Below are 8,207 nucleotides of genomic sequence, written 5' to 3' on the forward strand. Positions count from 1 at the left end.
GAGGATAAGATCAGGGGGCATTTTTTACAGTGTAGTCAAAAAAAGTTTTATAAGATCACCACATAAGATCTATTTGTTCATTTATTTGTTCCTTATCCGCTAGTCGCATCATACATTTTTCGTCACTCCCAGCGGTTTATAAAACATAAAACAATAAACTTCTAATGAAAATTCTTAATAAAGGCATCTTTATTGACAAAGTGAAATGGAAAATGCAGAAAATAATCTGTGTTTCATGGGTATAGACCTAATGTGTTCAATTATGCTCAAGTCTTCAAAGAATAAGACGAATTCAGCATATGTAGGTGGGCTGTTATCCCAGCAACACGTAGAATTAGCAAAAATCTTTCCTTGCTGAAAATCCTAATACTGAATACCTAATACCTGAGACAGTTATAGAAATGGAACACAAGGAGAAAGTATCATCATCACATAGGATTCTCTTCTGTAAAGAAATATAAGTAAATGCCTACTTACTTTGCTAAATAACAAAAAGACAAAGGCACATGCATATTATGTAGGTGACCTGGCTAAATCCAAAAACAAATGCACTAAATAATTTAGTAGGAAAAATGTTATTTTTCCTGTCTTATTATGTAACCAAAGTCAGAGATGGTGAATTCTTTCCTGATGACAATTGCTTAGATTCGCTACAATCCTGGCACAGTGGTCCCCTCCTACCTTTTACTACACTCTCCTTATGTGTGTAACTAGTTCAGGTAATACCTGTATTCAAAATTGTGTGATTATTTTCAAATCTCCCACTTCATGAAAGAAGTCATTTTTCTGTGTCCATTCCCTAGTTTTTATATTTTTTTTCCTATTCTACATAATTTGAGTGAAATGTTACCTACTTCATTTATTTGCAAGATGCTCCATTACTGAAAAAAATGTCATATTGTGGTTTGTATTATTATGCTTTCAGGATGAAGTGCATAAATTGGGAGATATTTTTTAAAAATATTTCCTACCTGAGACACTACCAGATGGTACTGTGTTAGTCTCAGGTTGATCATTATGTGAGAGACCTGGGCTCACAGCCAGACCAACATACCATTGACTGAGAGAAAACAATGTAATGCTGAACTGTACATAAAAATCACAAGTGGCGCTTTTGTAATTTGAACAGACATCTGCTTTCACATGTCATGTTTATCTCAAATATATACACATTCCTGATTTGATCTAGTTATGAAACTGAACTTAAGAGGATAAGTAAAAATATATGTAGTTGAGATACAAATACATCATGTATATGTATATATTCACATATGATACAGATATCTGTCAATAATGGTATCAGCTACTCCTCTATCTGTGTTTATTTTCATGCAAATATTCACATGCACATATACACAGAGATACATGAAAATACAAAAAATGTAGGCATTTCTCTGAGCTCTCCTTGTTTATTTGTTTCCTAAGCCTTCTCTGATGTTACCTGAGAGTGAGGTTATTGTATTTACCTAGGAAGATCCCTGTGTAACAAAGCTATCAACTAGACACAGCACATGGGTGAATACCCTGCTTTCTGATGGGGAGTTCTTTTATTTGCTTTGGCAACAAGTTTTCCAGAGAAACTCTTCATTTGAAATTTTATAAAAGTGCAAATGTTTGTATTTTAGTAAGCAAAAGGAAAACCCCTTGTTTTCTCTTCTTTTCTTTCTTTCTTTTTCTTTTTCTTTTGGTTTGGGAAAATGCTCAATAGCATCTCTGATTCTTCACTTGTGCATGTAGTGTTGTGATTACCCCATTCATCATAATTGTTATCCAAACCTCAAGAGGTACAAGTCTCAGGGATGTGTGTTCATATCTCCTCTTATTCCATCCCTTCATTTTCTAGTCTCTTTTGAATTTTTGACCATCGATAATATAGCTATGAGAGCACTATTAATGTTTTGTATAACAACTTCTCGGCAGATTTAATAGCTCATGGAAGACGTTTAACGAGAACAAAAGCATCACAGGAGAATTTTAGCTTTATGTTGACTAGTTCATTATGTAGAGTTCCTTTACTTTATAAAATACTACATAAATGATTTGGTTACCCTGGTAGAACTTAAATCTTTCAAGTACACATATTTTTAATTACCTTCTTAAGTTTAGTTTCATAACTAGATCAAATCAGGAAAAAATGTATTTTTGAAGCTTTGCAGAGGGGCACAAAAATCATTTGCAGTAATAACAACTTAGTATTTCCATGGTAATATAAATACAACTTAACAAGGTAATTAATGTTTAGGTAAGCACAATCCATCCCAAAGACTTTAGCTTATGAAGGTTGATTGCAAGAGTAAATAAGATAGTCTTCTTTTTTAGAAACACTTCTATTATTAGTTTCAGCTTGTGGTGGGTTGAATTAGTAGGTGTTTTATATATAAACATTTATATCACATTATTTATGTTATATCATATATATTGTATGCACTAAATTATGTATGTGCCTATACATTTGTGTATATTTATGTGTGCGATATATATGTGTGAGCCACAGCTCCCAGTAGCTGTACGATCATGAGTATAAACAGTCCATACACTGGCAGTCTGTTCTTCACTTTCAGGACACTAGTCAATAAATTACATGAGCTATTCAACAGTTTACTATAAAGGAACCTTGTAGGGGGGCCTGGATGGCTCACTGAGCCCGGTCTCTAGCTCTGTGCCAACAGCATGGACCCTGCTTGGGATTCTTTCTCTGCACCTCTCCTGCTTGTGGTTTCTTTCTATCTCTCTCTTTCTCCCAAAATAAATAAATAAAATTTTAAAAATACTAAAATAAAATAAACTTGTGTTGATTATTTTGCCCAAGTGTAGGCTAATGGAAGTGCTCTGAGCATTTTTAAGGTGGGCTAGGTTAAGCTATGATGTTTGATAGGCTAGGTGTATCAAGCAAATTAAAAAAAATTTTTTTTAATCTTTATTTCTGAGACAGAGACAGAGCACGAGTGGGGGAGGCGCAGAGAGAGAGGGAGACACAGAATCCAGAGCAGCCTCCAGGTTCTGCGCTGTCAGCACAGAACCCCACGGTGGGGGGGGGGGGGGGGGGTTGCGGCTCAGACTCAACGAACTGCGAGATCATGACCCGAACCGAAGCCAGAAGCTCAATCGACTGAGCCACCCAGGCGCCCCAATTAAGTAAATTTTTAACTTACAATACTTTCTTTTTTTTTAAACTTATTTATTTATTTTGAGAGAGAGAAAGAGAAAGCATGAGCAGGGGAGTGGCAAAAAGAGAGAAGGAGAGAGAGAGAATCCCAAACAGGCTCCGGACTGTCAGCACAGAGCCCAGCATGGGGTTTGATCCCATGACCCATGAGATCATGACCTGAGCCAAAATCAAGAGTTGGATGCCCAATGAACTTAACCACCCAGGTGCCTCAAACTTATGATATTTTCAATGTACAATGGTTTTTATCAGATGTAACCCCATCATAAGTCAAAGATTTGTCTATATAATCTCATTTCTTATTTTGTTCCAGTTACTTGATGTTTTAGGTTATATGATAGAGATAAAACATAGAGCTATATATTAAAATATCTTTTACCTGTAAACAACTTTTATCTAGGTAGTCTTTTTAAAAAGAATCTTTAAAAAGTGTACACTGTCTGAAGAACTTCCATGTATTATAGTTAAGGTTTAAGGTTACACAGTAAATTGATGATTTTTTTTCCAGTAAATGAAAAATTATGTGACCTTCAGGATATAAAATTGGAAAAGTAAACCCTAAAACACAGAGACAAATGGAAACATACCCATATTTTTGTTAAATATTCGTTAATAGCTTCATTATCTGCTACTTGAATGACCTGGCATGCATTTTCTAGGATTATTGTTTCCATGTATTCTTTTAAAAGCATGCATTACTTTAAAAGCAGAAGAAGGCTATTTTGAAAATATCATTTTAACATATTGAAACTGATTAACAGGAAATTGAGAAATGGTGAGAAATTACTTTTCTCTTTCATTTCTGTTTAAGAGAAAAAGCCCAAACATAGCTTTCAATAAATATTCCAAGTAGACAAATAAATAGAAAAATACAACATTGTCATCTTTCACAAAACCACTAAGGTATGTTCATTCTTATTTATGTTAATTTATGCAAGAAAACCCATAAGGGCTATAAATACACTGTGGACGAAAAGTATGGAGGAAATACGGATTTGGGTCCTTTTGGGAAATTAAAGGAACACCATGTTAATTTTACCATGATAAATCTCTTTAATAATTTCACATTGTTTAGGTAATTGATTTATGAATATAACTAGTATCCCAAAGTAAAATACTGTGTGGTTTGTACTATTATCATTTTCAGAATTTAATAGAAGAGGAAACCTGAAATTAAAAGGTCACAAATCTTTCAGAATCCTTTAGCTAGGCAAGTAAAATAGTCGTTATGAGAATCATTGATTATTTTTTTCATATTCAAAATTTCAACACTCTTTCACCCTTCCATGAGGGATTTATAGTTAACTTGAATTTATAAATAATTTTCTTATAACATTTTTTAATGTTTATTTATTTTTGAGAGATAGAGACAGAACACAAGCAGGGGAGGGACAGAAGGAGAGGGAGACACAGAATCCAAAGCAGGCTTCAGGCTCTGAACTGTCTGCACAGAGCACAACATGGGGCTTGAACTCACAGACCACAAGATCATGACCTGAGTGGAGAAATCAGACATTCAACCGACTGAGCCACCCAGGAGCCCCGTATAAATAATTTTCTTAGATGTTTATTTTTATTTTAAAACAGCATGGTACATACATTTTTTTTTTTTTATAAATGAAGATCTAAAACCACTTAAATATTTGCTTATTTCTAAATAAATTTTGTTGGGGAAGCTCCTAAATACTGCATATGGATGTTTAATTTTTGCATGACCAATTCTTTACATGATGCTATTTTACTTGAATAAAATCTTCATGAGGGAAATTATTAGGTATAATCTTTATTATATTAAGTACTTAAAATATTTACCTTTTTAATAGTAACCAACAAATATATTTCACTATGAATGGTAAAAATCATAAGACATTTTGTTATAACCCCCTTTTATCCATGAGAATTTATACTGTAACAACATATATATACATGTCATACATCTATATATAGATGTATATAAAATATCTATCTATATATCTATACATATATATATGTTTTAGTTGGCCTCCCAGATGTATAGGTACTATCTTATAATAATGACCAAACCAAACAAAAGAAGATAAACAACAGTAAATAAATAAATAAGTAAATAAATAAATAAAATCTTAATTTTACTGTTGATAAAAAAAATGAAGAAAAAAATAAAGCAAGTTTCACCATAGGTTTCACCGAACTATGAGCTTTTTCACTGTGCAGAAATTTGGTCTTCAGAGATAGGTTTGGGTATAGAATTGGTCATCATTCCCAGACTTAATTTACTGTTTTTTTCTGCAAAATCTGAAAAGCACTTCCTAATTCCTTAAATTCAAAGTGAAGGAATAAGAGTAGAACAAAACATAAGTAGTAATAAAAGGAATATGTTGCATTTTCTCAAGAGGACTACAAATCTTTCAAAGGCAACAAATATCCTCATCACCTGCCAGAGCACTAGGAGTGATGGGGTTCCACCTTTGCGAGCACCAGAACCAGACATGCATGATTCTATCCAGGCCAACTCCTGTCAATAGATTACCAGCTCTTCTGATTCTAATCTGATTCTAAGTCACTCGTCTCTTCCCTAATTTTCTCAGTGTCAGCTGAATTTTCTTTGCCTTTTGCATAGCTGCTTTCTTTCTCCTCACTACCTTTCTTCCTAAACTCATAAATGAGTTTACTACTGCTAGACTCTACATATGCACATCATGTATCCGGGCTAGTGCTTTTCCTCAGTTGATCTACACATCGTTGTTTCTGCAATAATAACTCATCTCCTAAACAAACACTGAACTGGATGTTTCCAACATATTGTTTCTGAGGAAACATTGAAAATCCAAATTCAGGTGCATTTTGACTACCGAAAAAAAAAAAAAAAGATGGGGCACTTGGGTAGCTCAGTCTGTTAAGCATCCAACTCTTGATTTTCAGCTCAGGTCATTATCATGGTGTGTAAGTTCAAGCCCTACATCAGGCTCCACGCTGAGAGTGTGAAGCTTGCTTGAGATTTTCTCTCTCTCTCTGCTTCCTTCCCTTTCTCCCTTCCCCTGCTCACATGCTTACTCTCTTAAAATAACGAAATAAACATTGGAAAAAAGAGAAAAGTTATTGTTTACGTGTTAATAAGTTTCAACATCAAATTGTGGTAAGGGAAAATGACATATTGTCGTCTAAAAGCTCTTTCAGGGGCGCCTGGGTGGCTCAGTCGGTTAAGCGGTTAAGCGTCCGACTTCGGCTCAGGTCATGATCTCGCAGTCCAGGAGTTTGAGACCCGCGTCGGCTCTGTGCTGACAGCTCAGAGCCTGGAGCCTGTTTCAGATTCTGTGTCTCCCTCTCTCTGACCCTCCCCCGTTCATGCTCTGTCTCTCTCTGTCTCAAAAATAAATGAACGTTAAAAAAAAAAGCATTTCTTAAAAGCTCTTTCAGAAATAAGACTAATGTTTGGAAATCAAGTGAAATCAGCTCAAGGAAATAGTTTCTGTTAAATACCAACCTAAGTTTTAACTAGGAGGAGACAAGTGTTGAGTCTGTCTTCTTAGATTGCTAATAATAACGGTGATTATAGGTAGCCATACAGAAATTAGTAGCAAGCCGTATTTTCTTGTTTTGTTCTATGGGCTTGGAATGGGAAAAAAGGTATGAGATCAAGGGGCATGTATTAAAAGATCAAACCACAGAAAAGAAATTAACAATGAGAAGTCAAGATCATCTGATGGACGGGCCTAGATAAACTTGTCTAAGAGATTCACAGATTCTATGCTTTTATTTTCATTCTTTTTTCCAAATGTCATTATAGTATTAGTATTATAGTACTGGGATCATGGAAACAAAAAAAATAGATCTTAGATAATATGTGAAATATTTCACAAGCAATTAGAATAAAATTCTGAGAGGTCTGCAGGGTTAGTATGCTAGTAACTGACAAAATCTGCCAAGTTAGGCCCAGAATCCAAGTTCAAGGTCCTTTTCATTAGGACAGAGTCTTTCCATGTAATTGAAACTTAATTAAAAGAAATCACCATTTTAATGAATATTTACCTTGATTTTATTCTCTCTGTAAGAGGTAGAATATTTTCAGGAAGAAATAAAAATTTAGTTTTAGATACCTTTTTTGTGAGATATCTATGCCAAGGTATTAAATAGGAATTTGAATAGATCACTTTAATTTCAGAATTGAGATCTATCCTCAAAATTCTGAATATGTACATGACATTGGAAGCCATAAACGCTAATGAGAAAGTCTGAGGATAGAATAAAGATAAAGGGAGGGACTCAAAGAGAGTCCTAAGGAACTCTTCTTTTAATTATTATTTTGTGCCTTTAAATTCTTAGGACATAGAAAGGTGTTTGATAGAATTTCAAACCAATGGATGAAATAATTGTAATCCATTAAAAACAAACACCAGAAAATGAAAATAAGTAGGAGGATATAGAAGGTAAAGAAACATCAGAGAAGTCTAGCGCCACAGAACCCAAAGGAAGAAAGGAATTTGGGGAGTGAACCATCAGGGGAAATGCTACTGAGATCAAGTGTGGTGAACTTGAACAAATCATATTGGATATAGGACCTCCAGAAAATTTAGTAACATGGGTTTGGGTAAAATGGAGGGGGAAAAACAAGATTGTAGAAATAAGTCATAATCCTGCTCCCAAGGTATTTATAGTCTATGGGGATAAAGGAAAGGAACATAAAAATAAATTAATTACTACAATAGACTGAGACAATCTTGCAACAGAAAAAAGCACAAAGCGCTATGTGGCTTTTTGGACTACAGAAGCTTGTAGATCATAATAGGATTTCTTAGAAAAAGTGATGATTGAATTGAGTCTTAAGAACCAGAGAGATAAACTACACAGAGTAGCAGTTATAGATGAACAATGGGGATGTTTACTAGTGCATTTCAGGTAGTAAAGACAAAACCAGAAATATGAAGCTAGACCTAGTGAACTCAAGTTGTTCAGTGAGATGCTAGTGTGTATTATCATTCATGGTACTAAAAACTTCTTGGTTTCCTGCCATGACCCTCACTATTTCAGTCTAGTCCTATATATATACATATATATATATATA

This window comes from Panthera onca, chromosome A1 (assembly GCF_046562875.1).
Source record: "Panthera onca isolate mPanOnc1 chromosome A1, mPanOnc1 haplotype 2, whole genome shotgun sequence".
Classification (NCBI taxonomy): Eukaryota; Metazoa; Chordata; class Mammalia; order Carnivora; family Felidae; genus Panthera; species Panthera onca.